This window comes from Oncorhynchus clarkii, unplaced genomic scaffold, assembly GCF_045791955.1.
Source record: "Oncorhynchus clarkii lewisi isolate Uvic-CL-2024 unplaced genomic scaffold, UVic_Ocla_1.0 unplaced_contig_3730_pilon_pilon, whole genome shotgun sequence".
Lineage (NCBI taxonomy): Eukaryota > Metazoa > Chordata > Actinopteri > Salmoniformes > Salmonidae > Oncorhynchus > Oncorhynchus clarkii.
The window spans coordinates 73,779-92,167 of record NW_027261027.1 but is presented as its reverse complement, the minus strand read 5'-3'; positions in this window follow the sequence as shown (position 1 = coordinate 92,167).

Below are 18,389 nucleotides of genomic sequence, written 5' to 3'. Positions count from 1 at the left end.
AGAAATTCACTGTAGACATTGTTAATGTTGTAAATGACTATTGTAGCTTGAAACGTCTGATTTTTAATGGAATATCTACATAGGTGTACAGAGGCCCATTATCAGCAACCATCACTCCTGTGTTCCAATGGCACGTTGTGTTAGCTAATCCAAGTTTATCACTTTAAAAGGCTAATTGATCATTAGAAAACTCTTTTGCAATTTTATTAGCACAGCTGAAAACTGTTGTTGTGATTAAAGAAACAATGAAACGGGCATTCTTTAGACTAGTTGAGTATCTGGATCATGAGCATTTGTGGGTTCAAATACAGGCTAAAAATGGCCAAAAACAAAGGACTTTAGTCTGAAACTCATCAGTCTATTCTTGATCTGAGAAATGAAGGCTATTCCATGTGAGAAATTGCCAAGAAACGGAAGATCTCGTACAACTCTGTGTACTACTCCCTTCACAGAACAGCCCAAACTGGCTCTAACCAGAATAGAAAGAGGAGTGGGAGGCCCCGGTGCACAACTGAGCAAGAGGACAAGTACATTAGAGTGTCTAGTTTGAGAAACAGACACCTCACAAGTCCTCAATTGGTAGCTTTTATTTTTTATTTTATTGAACCTTTATTGAAGTAGGCATGTCAGTTAAGAACAAATACGTATTTACAATGACAGCCTACCAAAAGGCAAAGGCCTCCTGCGGGGACGGGGGCCTGGGGCCTGGGATATTTAAAAAAAAACAAAAAAAACAATATAAATATAGGACAAAACACACATCACAACAAGAGAGACAACACAACACTACATAAAGAGAGACCTAAGACAACAACATAGCAAGGCAGCAACACACGACAACACAGCATGGTAGCAACACAACATAACAACAACATGGTAGCAACACAACATGATAGTAACACAAAACATGGTACAAACATGATTGGGCACAGTCAACTGAAAAAAGGTCAAGAAGTTAGAGACAACAATACATCACACAAAGCAGCCACAACTGTCAGTAAGAGTGTCCATGATTGAGTCTTTGAACGAAGAGATTGAGATAAAACTGTCCAGTTTGAGTATTTGTTGCAGCTTGTTCCAGTCGCTAGCTGCAGCGAACTGAAAAGAGGAGCGAGAGGACCCAGGAATGATTGCGTTTTGGGGACCTAGCTGAGAATAAAACTGCATCATCTGCATATAAATAGATGAGAGAGCATCCTACTGCCTGAGCTATGTTGTTGATGTAAATTGAGAAGAATGTGGGGCCTAGGATCGAGCCTTGGTGTACTCCCTTGGTGACAGGCAGTGGCTGAGACAGCAGATTTTCTGACTCAAAAAATGATTCCACCAATCTTATAGCCAGTGACAGAAAGTGTATTTTGAACACTCAAATATCTGGCCACAGCAGAGCTTCAGAGTAGGCGATTAGTGTGTCTACCATACTCATGGGAAACAAGATCCTGGGCGAGCCCCCATTAGTCATGTGCTTGGTCAGACTGCATGATTGTAGGGAGATTCAGCAGTGCTACCATCCATGACATCTGTTATTTATGAGACTGAAGGACGGGCCTCATCTGATTCTGCATTATGGTTACACACGTAGACACTGCCCTCGACACTCTGTGTGCTGTGTGCTGCGTGTCCTCTTGTAGCCAGTGGAGCACTATTTTTATGTTTGGAAAAATAACGTTCCCAAAGTAAACAGCCTATTTCTCAGGACCAGATGCTAGAATATGCATATAATTGACAGATTAGGATAGAAAACACTAACGTTTCCCAAACTGTCAAAATATTGTCTGTGAGTATAACAGAACTTATATTGCAGGCGAAACCCTGAGGAAAATCCAATAATTTTGAAACCCTTCTGTTCCTATCCTCCATTTAAAGGGATATCAACCAGATTCCTTTTTCTCTTGCTTCCCTAAGGTGTCAACAGTCGTTAGACATAGTTTCAGGCTTGAATTTTGAAAAATTAGCGTGAAAGATCACATTGCGTAAATGGATAGGTGGGGGCTCTCAGAGTGAGTTTTTGCGCAACTGAGTAAAGCCGCCATTGTTCCTCCCGCTGTTATTGAAAAAACTACACACTCGGTTGATATATTATCGAATATATATTTTAAAAACTACGTGAGGAATGATTATAAAAAACGTTTGACATGTTTCTGTGGACATTATGAAGACTATTTGGAATTTCCGTCTGCGTTGTCGTAACCGCTCTTTCCTGTGGATTTCTGAACATAATGCGCCAAACAAACGGAGGTATTTTGGATATAAAATAATCTTTATGGAACAAAAGGAACATTTGTTGTGTAACTGGGAATCTCGTGAGTGAAAACATCCGAAGATCATCAAAGGTAAACGGTTCATTTGATTGCTTTTCTGATTTTCGTGACCAAGCTTCCTGATGCTAAGTGTACATAATGCTATCGATAAACTTACACAAACGCTTGGATTGCTTTCGCTGTAAAGCATCATTTCTAAATCTGAGACGACAGGTGGATTAACAAAAGGCTAAACTGTGTTTTGCAATATTGCACTTGTGATTTCATGAATATGAATATTTTTTAGTAATATTATTTGACTGTTGCGCTATGCTATTCAGCGGTTGCTGCCGAAAATGATCCCGCGACAGGGATAGGTAGCGTCAAGAAGTTAAAAGTGTTGAAGTGTGCTCTAGGCTAATGTGTCAGTGTCAGTTTTTCTCCCATGTACAGCTTTGAGTGCCACACATTGGTGGTGGATACGGTCAGTTTCCCTTTTACTATGTAAAAAAGGTATTTTAGTGCATACATGTATGTATGTTAAAGTGCCACAGTATTTTTTATGACCACAGAGTCAGGACATCAGTTTATCATCCCACCTGAAAGACCAGGGGGAAGGGTGCCACCTACTGGCCTCCAACACCACTTCCAACAACATCTGGTCTCCCATCCACAGACCGACCAGGACCAACCTTGTTTAGTTTCAGAGGGAAACCAGCAGTGGGAAGCAGGGTGATATGCAGCTGGAATCAATGTTCCAGAACTTTCAACTGGAAAAGAAAGTCAGCAAAGGAAACACCAGCGTAACTTAACCAAAGAAAGAAAAATAGCAACAAGGGTGGTGTTATTATAAGTAAAAAATCATTGAATATTTTTTTTTTGCATCAATTTACAATTAATTTGTTCTCATAATTCAAAATAATTTCCTTGCAATATTTTTGGGGGCTCTCAAAACTTCTGGGTTTATGTTTTGCTTTCAATATCATTATTTTGTTTGCAATACGAAAAATGTTGTTCTCAAAGACGTTTTGCTTGATGTTAATGTCACAAAAGTAACTCCATACATGTAGGGCAAAAGCAGAAATGTGCTCCCCTTTGTGGCCCCAGGACCAGTATTGGGAAACACTGTAAAGTAACCTCTATAGTCTTCACCTTGTCTTACCCTGGTCCTGATACTGTAGTAAACTATAGTGAAACGTCTTGGGACGGTTTCCCAGACCCAGATTCAGCCTACTACAGAAAACAAAGTCCCCACTGAGCATGCTTTTAAGTCACGGAGTAGGTCCTGGAAACAATGCTCTCCTGACTGTTAGGACTGGATGTGTGCAGGTGGTTTCAATTAGGGAAGGAAGCACAATCAAACACCCTGGTTGAGGTTCCCCTGTTGTGTTACACACACAGACTCCAGACACACAGACACACAGAAACACACACAGACACACAGACACAGAGAAACACACACAGACTCCAGACACACAGACACACAGAAACACACACAGACACACACAGACACACAGAGAGACACCCACACATGCATGCACGGCATGGCACGCACGCTCACACTCCAGGAATCACTCCAGGAATCAGCCACTCCGTCATGCTGGTGGGAACCCTCATTAGTGGTCTGAGAGGGAGTCAGGACAACAGATGCTGAGGGGACGCTGTGGCTTCTGCTCTTGAGTGACCTCTTCTCACCCCTGCTCTCTCTCCTTTCCTTTCCTCTCCTCCCTCATTCCCTTATCACTCTCCTCACTTCTCCTCTCTTCCCTCTCCTTTCATATCCTCTCCTCCCTCTCCTCTTATCACTCTCCTCACTTGTCCTCTCTTCCCTCTCCTTTCATATCCTCTCCTCCCTCTCCTCTTATCACTCTCCTCACTTCTCCTCTCTTTTCTCTCCTTTCATATCCTCTCCTCCCTCTCCTCTTATCACTCTCCTCACTTGTCCTCTCTTCCCTCTCCTTTCATGTCCTCTCCTCCCATCTTATGTCCTCCTCTCTCTCCTCACAACCCACTTCTCCTCTCATCTCCTCCCTCTTCTCCATCTCCTCTGATCTCCTCTCCTACCTGTCTCTCTTCTTTCCCTCTCCCTCTCTCAGTTCTACTATACATTGCAGATGCATCTCTGCCATATCATGTGGAACCTTTGTTAGCATGTCCCTTGTGTCATGCTGTCCAGCAGTGCTGATTTAAATGCTGCATCGACAAAGGTTGATTCAGGGTTCCTGCTGCTGTTAACCTGCTGTTACTATTTAAGAACAGAGTTAAACCATGAAACATTCATTACATCATAGTGTAGTAGGACTTCAGCCAGAGACCACAGCCTCTCACCCAGCTGGCATGACAGAATTATTTACATCTCTACGGACAGGATGGAGGCAGGGAAGAGAGGAGGAGAGGGAGAGAAAGAGAAAGAAGGGGAGGGGGCTCTGGAGTAGTGAAAAGTAGTACACACATGAACAGAATTACATAAACACAGCAGACACACACACACTCCCTCGTCCCTTCTCAGAACAATGTTGTCCTGATGATGATTCACAACATACAGAGAGCTAATTCTGCCTGCTGAGCTGTTTCCTCCAACTGTTATTTTTAAACTCCTTTCAGGCCTCATTGATTGTCATAGAAACTAATTTCTGCCACGTGTTCTTCTAATCACTAATGTTTGAGCATCATATTGAAGGTATCAGTCTGGAGTAGTAGGGTCTGTCCAGCATGGAGAGATGATTTCATAACTCCATTTCAACCTTCATCTGTTTGGATGTTTGTAGAAACATATCAGAATATTTACCCTCAAAGGAAACAGAAGTGTGTGTGTGTGTGTGTGTGTGTGTGTGTGTGTGTGTGTGTGTGTGTGTGTGTGTGTGTGTGTGTGTATGTGATTATGTGATTATGTGTACCAGAAGTCAGTAGAAGGACATCCAGTATGTGACTCAGGTCATTCTTCACTTACTACTCTTCTACTACAGGCGGTTCATCAGGACAGGGTTCAGAAAGGACTGGCTTCTTCTCATGTTTCATTCCTCATCTAGACCTGTTGTGTTGTGGTGGGAAACAGGCTCAGAGATCCGGTGTATAGTGATCCTGTCACAGTAATGAGGATACAGGTGTATCAGCCCAGATTGACTCTTCTGTTTACAAACTTCTGTCATAATCAATACATATGACTGGAGAGGAGATCCTTTCTGACCGCAGGAGGCTATTTAGTGATCAGATTCATTGATTATGTTTCATTTCTGGTGTTATGAGATGGGATCTAATGCTGCATGTGGACATGTTCTCAGTGTGTGTGTACAATACGCAGACTGAAGAATGAACTTCATCTATGGTTTTTAGATGGTCTTAGTCCCCCCCTGGTGGTTATTGGTAGGTATCACATATTGAAATGGACAAATGCATTAGTATTCTTCCCTCACAATATGCAACATATGTAACAATATGTAACTGCTACAAAGCTCGACAGACAGGAGACAGCTAACAGTTACAGCAAAGAAGACCAGGAGGCACGAGATCAGTTTAGGTTTCTTTAGTGAATGATATGTAGTACAACTGCAAAACAGAAAGTAGGAAATATTGTATCACATTGTTCTGCATGCATTCACATCACACAAACACAAAGGCATAATGAAAGACATAATGAATACAGCAATCAATAGCATGACTCCATGCATTCTAAACCACAGTTAGGGCCTTGTCATGTGTTGCTGTATCCTCCCTGGACATGCATCATATGGTTGTCATGGTAGCCTATATAACTCCAGGGCAGCCAGACAGAATGGTGGTGGACATGATGTACTAGAAGCACCTTGGAGCAGAGCTCAACCCAAAAGACATACAACTGCCCCAGAACAACCCAATGTATCACCAACACAGTTAGCCAACCCAGCAGGAAGTCATGCTGGATTCAGGCAGCCATATGGGATTATCAATCAACCAAAGATTAGGGTGTCAAACTAAATTCCTGGAGAGACCTGTCTGCTGGTTTGTATTATTTCCTTTCAAGTAATGTCCAATGAAGACCTAGACAACCAGCTGAGGGGAGTTCCTAACTAATCAATTAGGACCTAGACAACCAGCTGAGGGGAGTTCCTAACTAATCAATTAGGACCTAGACAACGAGCTGAGAGGAGTTCCTAACTAATCAATTAGGACGTAGACAACCAGCTGAGGGGAGTTCCTAACTAATCAATTAGGACCTAGACAACCAGCTGAGGGGAGTTTCTAACTAATCAATTAGGACCTAGACAACCAGTTGAGGGGAGTTCCTAACTAATCAATTAGGACCTAGACAACCAGCTGAGGGGAGTTCCTAACTAATCAATTAGGACCTAGACAACCAGTTGAGGGGAGTTCCTAACTAATCAATTAGGACCTAGACAACCAGCTGAGGGGAGTTCCTAACTAATCAATTAGGACCTAGACAACCAGTTGAGGGGAGTTCCTAACTAATCAATTAGGACCTAGACAACCAGCTGAGGGGAGTTCCTAACTAATCAATTAGGACCTAGACAACCAGTTGAGAGGAGTTCCTAACTAATCAATTAGGACCTAGACAACCAGCTGAGGGGAGTTCCTAACTAATCAATTAGGACCTAGACAACCAGCTGAGGGGAGTTCCTAACTAATCAATTAGGACCTAGACAACCAGCTGAGGGGAGTTCCTAACTAATCAATTAGGACCTAGACAACCAGTTGAGGGGAGTTCCTAACTAATCAATTAGGACCTAGACAACCAGCTGAGGGGAGGTCCTAACTAATCAATTAGGACCTAGACAACCAGCTGAGGGGAGTTCCTAACTAATCAATTAGGACCTAGACAACCAGCTGAGGGGAGTTCCTAACTAATCAATTAGGACCTAGACAACCAGCTGAGGGGAGTTCCTAACTAATCAATGAGGACCTAGACAACCAGTTGAGAGGAGTTCCTAACTAATCAATTAGGACCTAGACAACCAGTTGAGAGGAGTTCCTAACTAATCAATGAGGACCTAGACAACCAGCTGAGGGGAGTTCCTAACTAATCAATTAGGACCTAGACAACCAGCTGAGGAGAGTTCCTAACTAATCAATTAGGACCTAGACAACCAGCTGAGGGGAGTTCCTAACTAATCAATGAGGACCTAGACAACCAGTTGAGGGGAGTTCCTAACTAATCAATTAGGACCTAGACAACCAGCTGAGGGGAGTTCCTAACTAATCAATTAGGACCTAGACAACCAGCTGAGGGGAGTTCCTAACTAATCAATTAGGACCTAGACAACCAGTTGAGAGGAGTTCCTAACTAATCAATTAGGACCTAGACAACCAGTTGAGGGGAGTTCCTAACTAAACAATTAGGACCTAGACAACCAGCTGAGGGGAGTTCCTAACTAATCAATTAGGACCTAAACAACCAGCTGAGGGGAGTTCCTAACTAATCAATTAGGACCTAGACAACCAGTTGAGAGGAGTTCCTAACTAATCAATTAGGACCTAGACAACCAGCTGAGAGGAGTTCCTAACTAATCAATTAGGACCTAGACAACCAGCTGAGGGGAGTTCCTAACTAATCAATTAGGACCTAGACAACCAGCTGAGGGGAGTTCCTAACTAATCAATTAGGACCTAGACAACCAGTTGAGAGGAGTTCCTAACTAATCAATTAGGACCTAGACAACCAGCTGAGAGGAGTTCCTAACTAATCAATTAGGACCTAGACAACCAGTTGAGAGGAGTTCCTAACTAATCAATTAGGACCTAGACAACCAGCTGAGGGGAGTTCCTAACTAATCAATGAGGACCTAGACAACCAGTTGAGGGGAGTTCCTAACTAATCAATTAGGACCTAGACAACCAGCTGAGGGGAGTTCCTAACTAATCAATGAGGACCTAGACAACCAGTTGAGGGGAGTTCCTAACTAATCAATTAGGACCTAGACAACCAGCTGAGGGGAGTTCCTAACTAATCAATTAGGACCTAGACAACCAGTTGAGAGGAGTTCCTAACTAATCAATTAGGACCTAGACAACCAGCTGAGGGGAGTTCCTAACTAATCAATTAGGACCTAGACAACCAGCTGAGGGGAGTTCCTAACTAATCAATTAGGACCTAGACAACCAGCTGAGGGGAGTTCCTAACTAATCAATTAGGACCTAGACAACCAGTTGAGGGGAGTTCCTAACTAATCAATTAGGACCTAGACAACCAGCTGAGGGGAGGTCCTAACTAATCAATTAGGACCTAGACAACCAGCTGAGGGGAGTTCCTAACTAATCAATTAGGACCTAGACAACCAGCTGAGGGGAGTTCCTAACTAATCAATTAGGACCTAGACAACCAGCTGAGGGGAGTTCCTAACTAATCAATGAGGACCTAGACAACCAGTTGAGAGGAGTTCCTAACTAATCAATTAGGACCTAGACAACCAGTTGAGAGGAGTTCCTAACTAATCAATGAGGACCTAGACAACCAGCTGAGGGGAGTTCTTAACTAATCAATTAGGACCTAGACAACCAGCTGAGGAGAGTTCCTAACTAATCAATTAGGACCTAGACAACCAGCTGAGGGGAGTTCCTAACTAATCAATGAGGACCTAGACAACCAGTTGAGGGGAGTTCCTAACTAATCAATTAGGACCTAGACAACCAGCTGAGGGGAGTTCCTAACTAATCAATGAGGACCTAGACAACCAGTTGAGGGGAGTTCCTAACTAATCAATTAGGACCTAGACAACCAGCTGAGGGGAGTTCCTAACTAATCAATTAGGACCTAGACAACCAGCTGAGAGGAGTTCCTAACTAATCAATTAGGACCTAGACAACCAGCTGAGGGGAGTTCCTAACTAATCAATTAGGACCTAGACAACCAGTTGAGAGGAGTTCCTAACTAATCAATTAGGACCTAGACAACCAGTTGAGGGGAGTTCCTAACTAAACAATTAGGACCTAGACAACCAGCTGAGGGGAGTTCCTAACTAATCAATTAGGACCTAGACAACCAGCTGAGGGGAGTTCCTAACTAATCAATTAGGACCTAGACAACCAGTTGAGAGGAGTTCCTAACTAATCAATTAGGACCTAGACAACCAGCTGAGAGGAGTTCCTAACTAATCAATTAGGACCTAGACAACCAGCTGAGGGGAGTTCCTAACTAATCAATTAGGACCTAGACAACCAGCTGAGGGGAGTTCCTAACTAATCAATTAGGACCTAGACAACCAGTTGAGAGGAGTTCCTAACTAATCAATTAGGACCTAGACAACCAGCTGAGAGGAGTTCCTGACTAATCAATTAGGACCTAGACAACCAGTTGAGAGGAGTTCCTAACTAATCAATTAGGACCTAGACAACCAGCTGAGGGGAGTTCCTAACTAATCAATGAGGACCTAGACAACCAGCTGAGGGGAGTTCCTAACTAATCAATGAGGACCTAGACAACCAGTTGAGAGGAGTTCCTAACTAAACAATTACCTTAATTGATCAATCAATACAAGGGAGGTGTGAAAACCTGCAGACACTCTGCCCTCAAGGACTGGAGTTCAACAAGTTGTAATGACTCTCCTGTGAGGAGCCAAAGACCAGGTTACAATGGATCAACGTCTACCAGATCCCTTTCACCCACAGAGGGGAGGAGGGATTGATGTGGGGGTTTTATGACACCTCACACCCAGTCGTACATTTTATGCAGCAGAGAACTCTTTTTGGTATTCAGTAGTGGTGATTGGAATCTCTTTGTTACAGAAACGTTTTGCCGCCCAAAAACTCTAATGTCCAAAAGTGAACACTGGGACAATATTTTTAATATCCGAATGTGGGGAATGATGAGAGATGGAATATGGGAAATTAATGTCTATTTTGTGATGTCATTAAAAATGGTATAAAAACGTTATAATGAAAATAAGGACCACTCTTCCAGAATGGGTGAAAGCAAACACCATCCTGTTAGTTCTGCTTAAGACTACAGGACAAGGCATTGAAGCCACAGACTGATCTGAAGCCATTGTGATTGTGACTTTGCCACTGTAATTGTTTGTAAGCTTGTGTAGTCTAAAATGAATCTATGATCGTATGCTATCCATGTGTTTTTTGTATGCTGTTCTTTGTATGCCATTTTAATATTTGATAATTATATTGATTTTTAACCAATGATATTAGTCCATACTTAGTCATGATTACAGACACCTGTATCTTTTGACACTATGCATGTTATCTCTTGTGGACAATCAGAGCCTTACACTTGAGCTCGGGAGAATGCCCAACAGAACCCATTTCACAAATACCTGTGTCCAACAGAGATACACGATGAAGACATCAAACACGTAAATACCTGATTTACTTCTTTACCCCAAACGGGCGGTGGTTCGGGGCAACGTTTTAGGATTACTGTGAGCGTAGTTACAAGTGTATAAGTTGTCTCTCTTTATTTCTCCCTTTGTTACTCTGTACTCCTCCCTCTTTTGATAAACAAGCAGTCAGGTTGTTGTTAGTCCGCTAGGGACCTGTTTCCATCGTATTAGGTTTCTAATCAATAATCTGTGTGTGTATCCTGTGTTATCGTTTAGTTAGTTAGTAAATAAACAATTAAATCAATTTGTGTGGTACGGAATGATCAGTAAAGCTGGGTTTGTGCCGATGCAAGAAGTTTGCGACGTTCAGATTATGAGACTGATATGAGTTAAAACCTCTTACTTCTACCTCCTCCTTTTTTGAACATTCTGTTAAAAATTGCGCAACTTTTCAGCGTCCTGCTACTCATGCCAGGAATATAGTATATGCATATGATTAGTATGTGTGGATAGAAAACACTGAAGTTTCTAAAACTGGTTAAATCACGGCTGTGACTATAACAGATTGTGTGTTTCATTGAAAAACGCAAGAAAAACTGCTCTCTGAAAGCTAAAAATAATTTCCATAAGTCACTTTCATGGGTTGTTAAAAGAGGACAAAATGTAATATCGACCTGCATGCAATTCATACAAATTCCACACGATGTCGCCATTGTCGTCATTTTCAATTGAATTTTTTGTTGGAAAATCCAACTATCTGGCTTCCGTTTCTTCCAGTCTCCACCAGGACGCTGTAAATGTGGACTATGGCAGCCATTGATTTGCAGACGAGGAGCTATTGAATATACATCGCCCTGTAATCATTTTGATAGATTATAAACGTTTACTAATACCTAAAGTTGGATTACAAAAGGATTTCGAAGTGTTTTGTGAAAGTTTATCGTCAACTTTTTTAATTTTAAAAAATGACGCAGCGTTTAAAAACAGTTTTTTTCTGAATGACACAGCTTCCATAGAAAGCTATTTTGGGTATATATGGACCGATTTAAACGAAAAAAAGACCCAATAGTGATGTTTATGGGGCATATAGGAGTGCCAAGAAAGAAGCTCGTCAAAGGTAATGAATGTTTTATATTTTATTTCTGCGTTTTGTGCTGCGTCGGATAAGCAGTCTTTGTTTACGTCGCATTCAGGCATTTTGAGGTGGTGCATGCTATCAGATAATACCTTCTCATGCTTTCGCCGAAAAGCATTTTAAAAATCTGACTTGTTGGCTAGGTTCACAACGAGTGTAGCTTTAATTCAATACCCTGCTTGTGAATTTTGATCAAGGTTTGAGTTTTAACGAGTACATTTAGCATTTAGCGTAGCGCATTTGCATTTCCAGGTGCCTACTTGAGACATATGCGTCTCAAGTAGAATCAAGAAGTTAATGATTAATAAATTACTTATCAATATATTTCTTATATCTTCTAGAGTTTAATTTGAGAGCTGGTAACTCGTTAAACAATTTATTCCGTTAAGCAAATAAACACAAGACAAAATAAAGACAAGTGTTTGTAGTTTACTTAAAGAACATTTTTATGACAATAATCAGTGCAGATAGTCAGTGAAGAAGATAACAGTAATGTTATGAGAAAAGCCTCTACATGTTGCTAGTGCTGTACAGTCAGAAAGAGAGACATAGAAAGACCAGGGACACACTGGGAAAAGCCTCTACATGTTGCTAGTGCTGTACAGTCAGAAAGAGAGACATAGAAAGACCAGGGACACACTGGGTAAAGCCTCTACATGTTGCTAGTGCTGTACAGTCAGAAAGAGAGACATAGAAAGACCAGGGACACACTGGGAAAAGCCTCTACATGTTGCTAGTGCTGTACAGTCAGAAAGAGAGACATAGAAAGACCAGGGACACACTGGGAAAAGCCTCTACATGTTGCTAGTGCTGTACAGTCAGAAAGAGAGACATAGAAAGACCAGGGACACACTGGGAAAAGCCTCTACATGTTGCTAGTGCTGTACAGTCAGAAAGAGAGACATAGAAAGACCAGGGACACACTGAGAAAAGCCTCTACATGTTGCTAGTGCTGTACAGTCAGAAAGAGAGACATAGAAAGACCAGGGACACACTGGGAAAAGCCTCTACATGTTGCTAGTGCTGTACAGTCAGAAAGAGAGACATAGAAAGACCAGGGACACACTGGGTAAAGCCTCTACATGTTGCTAGTGCTGTACAGTCAGAAAGAGAGACATAGAAAGACCAGGGACACACTGGGAAAAGCCTCTACATGTTGCTAGTGCTGTACAGTCAGAAAGAGAGACATAGAAAGACCAGGGACACACTGGGAAAAGCCTCTACATGTTGCTAGTGCTGTACAGTCAGAAAGAGAGACATAGAAAGACCAGGGACACACTGGGAAAAGCCTCTACATGTTGCTAGTGCTGTACAGTCAGAAAGAGAGACATAGAAAGACCAGGGACACACTGAGAAAAGCCTCTACATGTTGCTAGTGCTGTACAGTCAGAAAGAGAGACATAGAAAGACCAGGGACACACTGGGAAAAGCCTCTACATGTTGCTAGTGCTGTACAGTCAGAAAGAGAGACATAGAAAGACCAGGGACACTGAGAAAAGCCTCTACATGTTGCTAGTTTTAACGGTTTTCATATAGTGAAGGAGAGTCGGACCAAACTGCAGCGTGTCGATTGCGATCCATGTTTATTTAAACAAACGTAAACACGACTAAACACGAACACTACAAAACAATAAACGAAACGAAACCCGAAAACAGCCTATACTTGTGTCAACTAACATCAAAACAAGGACATCAAGACACTCAGGACAATCACCCACGACAAACTCAAAGAATATGGCTGCCTAAATATGGTTCCCAATCAGAGACAACAATAAACACCTGCCTCTGATTGAGAACCACTTCAGACAGCCATAGACTTAGCTAGAACACCCCACTAGCTACAATCCCCATACATACACACCACATACAAAAACCCATGCCACACCCTGGCCTGACCCAATACATGAAGAAAAACACAAAATATTTAGACCAGGGCGTGACAGAACCCCCCCCTAAGGTGCGGACTCCCGAACGCACCTCAAAACAATAGGGAGGGTCCGGGTGGGCGTCTGTCCATGGTGGCGGCTCCGGCGCGAGACGTGGACCCCACTCAGTCAATGTCTTAGTCCCCTCTCCTCGCGTCCCTGGATAGTCCACCCTCGCCGCCGACCATGGCCTAGTAGTCCTCAACCAGAACCCCACTGGACTGAGGAGCAGATCGGGACTGAGGCAGCTCGGGAGTGAGAGGAAGCTCGGGCGTGAGAGGAAGCTCGGGCGTGAGAGGAAGCTCGGGCGTGAGAGGAAGCTCGGGCGTGAGAGGAAGCTCGGGCGTGAGAGGAAGCTCGGGCGTGAGAGGAAGCTCGGGCGTGAGAGGAAGCTCGGGCGTGAGAGGAAGCTCGGGCGTGAGAGGAAGCTCGGGCGTGAGAGGAAGCTCGGGCGTGAGAGGAAGCTCGGGCGTGAGAGGAAGCTCGGGCGTGAGAGGAAGCTCGGGCGTGAGAGGAAGCTCGGGCGTGAGAGGAAGCTCGGGCGTGAGAGGAAGCTCAGGCGTGAGAGGAACCTCAGGCGTGAGAGGAACCTCAGGCAGGTTGATGAATCTACCAGATCCTGGCTGACTGGCAGATCCTGGCTGACTGGCGGTTCTGGCAGATCCCGGCTGACTGGAAGAGTCTGGCTGACTGGCAGATCTGGAAGAGTCTGGCTGACTGGCAGATCTGGAAGAGTCTGGCTGACTGGCAGATCTGGAAGAGTCTGGCTGACTGGCAGATCTGGCTGCTCCATGCTGACTGGTTGCTCTGGCTGCTCCATGCTGACTGGCTGCTCCATGCTGACTGGCAGCTCTGGCTGCTCCATGCTGACTGGCTGCTCCATGCTGACTGGCTGCTCCATGCTGACTGGCTGCTCTGGCTGCTCCATGCTGACTGGCGGCCCTGGCTGCTCCATGCTGACTGGCGGCCCTGGCTGCTCCATGCTGACTGGCGGCCCTGGCTCCTCCATGCTGACTGGCGGCCCTGGCTGCTCCATGCTGACTGGCGGCCCTGGCTGCTCCATGCTGACTGGCGGCCCTGGCTGCTCCATGCTGACTGGCGGCCCTGGCTGCTCCATGCTGACTGGCGGCCCTGGCTGCTCCATGCAGACTGGCGGCCCTGGCTGCTCCATGCAGACTGGCGGCCCTGGCGGCATCCTGCAGACTGGCAGCTCTGGCGGCATCCTGCAGACTGGCAGCTCTGGCGGCATCCTGCAGACTGGCAGCTCTGGCGGCATCCTGCAGACTGGCAGCTCTGGCGGCATCCTGCAGACTGGCAGCTCTGGCGGCATCCTGCAGACTGGCAGCTCTGGCGGCATCCTGCAGACTGGCAGCTCTGGCGGCATCCTGCAGACTGGCAGCTCTGGCGGCATCCTGCAGACTGGCAGCTCTGGCGGCATCCTGCAGACTGGCAGCTCTGGCGGCATCCTGCAGACTGGCAGCTCTGGCGGCATCCTGCAGACTGGCAGCTCTGGCGGCATCCTGCAGACTGGCAGCTCTGGCGGCATCCTGCAGACTGGCAGCTCTGGCGGCTCCTTGCAGACTGGCAGCTCTATGCAGACTGGCAGCTCCATGCAGACTGGCAGCTCCATGCAGACTGGCAGCTCCATGCAGACTGGCAGCTCCATGCAGACTGGCAGCTCCATGCAGACTGGCAGCTCCATGCAGACTGGCAGCTCCATGCAGACTGGCAGCTCCATGCAGACTGGCAGTTCTGAACAGGCGGGAGACTCCGGCAGCGCTGTAGAGGCGGAAAGCTCTGACAGCGCTAAACAGGCGGGAGACTCCGACAGCGCTGGAGAGGAGGAAGGCTCCGGCAGCGCTGGACAGGCGAGGCGCACTGTAGGCCTGATGCGTGGTGCTGGCACTGGTGGTACTGGGCCGAGGACACGCACAGGAAGCCTGGTGCGGGGAGCTGCTACCGGAGGGCTGGGGTGTGGAGGTGGTACTGGAAAGACCGGACCGTGCAGGCGCACTGGAGCTCTTGAGCACCGAGCCTGCCCAACCTTACCTGGTTGAATGCTCACGGTCGCCCTGCCAGTGCGACGAGGTGGAATCGCCGGCTCCTCTCTCCGGCTGCCTCTGCTCTCCTAAGTGCCTCCACCTGTTCCCATGGGAGGCGATCTCTTCCAGCCAGTATCTCCTCCCAAGTGTAACAGCCCTTGCCATCCAAAACGTCCTCCCATGTCCATTCCTCTTTACGCTGCTGTTGCTGCCTGTTGACACGCTGCTTGGTCCGTTGGTGGTGGGTGATTCTGTACTGGTTTTCATATAGTGAAGGAGAGTCGGACCAAACTGCAGCATGTCGATTGTGATCCATGTTTATTTAAACAAACGTAAACACGACTAAACACGAACACTACAAAACAATAAACGAAACGAAAACAGCCTATACTTGTGTCAACTAACATCAAAACAAGGACATCAAGACAATCACCCACGACAAACTCAAAGAATATGGCTGCCTAAATATGGTTCCCAATCAGAGACAACGATAAACACCTGCCTCTGATTGAGAACCACTTCAGGCAGCCATAGACTTAGCTAGAACACCCCACTAGCTACAATCCCCATACATACACACCACATACAAAAACCCATGCCACACCCTGGCCTGACCCAATACATGAAGAAAAACACAAAATATTTAGACCAGGGCGTGACACTAGTGCTGTACAGTCAGAAAGAGAGACATAGAAAGACCAGGGACACACTGGGAAAAGCCTCTACATGTTGCTAGTGCTGTACAGTCAGAAAGAGAGACATAGAAAGACCAGGGACACACTGGGAAAAGCCTCTACATGTTGCTAGTGCTGTACAGTCAGAAAGAGAAACATAGAAAGACCAGGGACACACTGGGTAAAGCCTCTACATGTTGCTAGTGCTGTACAGTCAGAAAGAGAGACATAGAAAGACCAGGGACACACTGAGAAAAGCCTCTACATGTTGCTAGTGCTGTACAGTCAGAAAGAGAGACATAGAAAGACCAGGGACACACTGAGAAAATAAAAGCTACTTCATTCAACCATTTTGTTTTCAACCATAGTTAATCCCTCAAAGGAACGGAAGCACAGACTGGATGATAACATGTTATACTCAGTGAGTGAAGCTGTCCAACGTTGCATGAATTACAAAAAATCTCCCCACAATATAATGTTAGTACAGAGAGCATAGACAACATATCTGGATCAGTCATATAAAGGACAATACATAGTCTATATGACATATCAATGTTCCCTGAATATCCTCCAACTAAAGAGAAGACTTCAACCTGCATCCCAGAACCTTATGAAGCAGACAGAAAGCACTCAGCACATCATAATATGGCCTGTTCCTATTCCCACGTTGATCAAACAGGATTAGCAGATAGATGTGGTGCAGACACCAGCCACTAGAGGGTGGTACAGCACTGGTGTGTGATTATAAAACTACATCAACTAGGCCACAACACACACTGAACTTCCTCTGGAAGTTAATAAACCTAATTTTTTATTTTTTTACATTTTTATAAACCTAATTGAAACCGTCATAATTTCTAACTTGCAATAAATATTCCAACCAATACAAATTACTTTATTATTGTAACGGTCTTATACATCTCAATAATATATATAAAACATCTCTAAATGAAATAATCAAATTACAATTATACAAGAGGTGAAAGATATTATGAACAAAGAGCTAAATGCAAATGTATTTGTTAAAAGTATGATGCAACGGGCCTCCCGGATGGCGCAGTGGTTAAGGGCGCTGTACTGCAGCGCCAGCTGTGCCATCAGAGTCCTGGGTTCGCGCCCAGGCTCTGTCGTAACCGGCCGCGACCGGGAGGTCCGTGGGGCGACGCACAATTGGCCTAGCGTCGCCCGGGTTAGGGAGGGCTTGGTCGGTAGGGGTGTCCTTGTCTCATCGCGCACCAGCGACTCCTGTGGCGGGCTGGGCGCAGTGTACGCTAGCCAAGGTGGCCAGGTGCACGGTGTTTCCTCCGGCGCATTGGTGCGGCTGGCTTCCGGGTTGGATGTGCGCTGTGTTAAAGAAGCAGCGACTTGGTTGGTTGTGTATCGGAGGACGCATGACTTTCAACCTTCGTCTCTCCCGAGCCCGTACGGGAGTTGTAGCGATGAGACAAGATAGTAGCTACTACAACAATTGGATACCACGAAATTGGGGAGAAAAAGGGGTAAAATTCAAAAAAAAAAAAAAAAAAAAAAAAGTATGATGCAACAATGTATCTAAACTTGTCTGCTCTGTGTGTGACTGACCACCTCACTACTCAAGTGTTCTTATGATGCCTGGAAATCTATTTCAGTTCCTGTATCTGTTCCATAAGTTTCAAACAGCGGGCAGACCAACCAACCGCTGCAAGGCTCAGTTTGCCCGCTATGGCCAGCCAGATAATGGACCCCAATTCTTCTGCTTTGAGTTCCAGACATCTGCTGCTGATTGGGAATTTGAGCCTGTCACCTCATTGCCACAACACCTAAAAGCTAATGGAAAGGTAGAGATGGAAGTCAAAATTGTGAAGAACCTCTGCAGAAAAGCTGTGAGAGGCGAAAAATGCCTGGAAAGTGGGCCTGTAGTGGAGCAATACCCCAACGGAAGGCATAAATAGCAGCCCGGCCCAGCACCAGCGCTTAAAAGCAGCTCTACCAGTAGCCAACACTCTCCTGGAGCCCTGTGTGGTGACAGACGTGCTGGAGAAGCTTCAACACAGAAGACAGGTGTCTAAGTTCATGTACGACAAATCATCAGGACTTACCTGAGCTCATGGTGGGTGAAGTGGTGCAGATGAA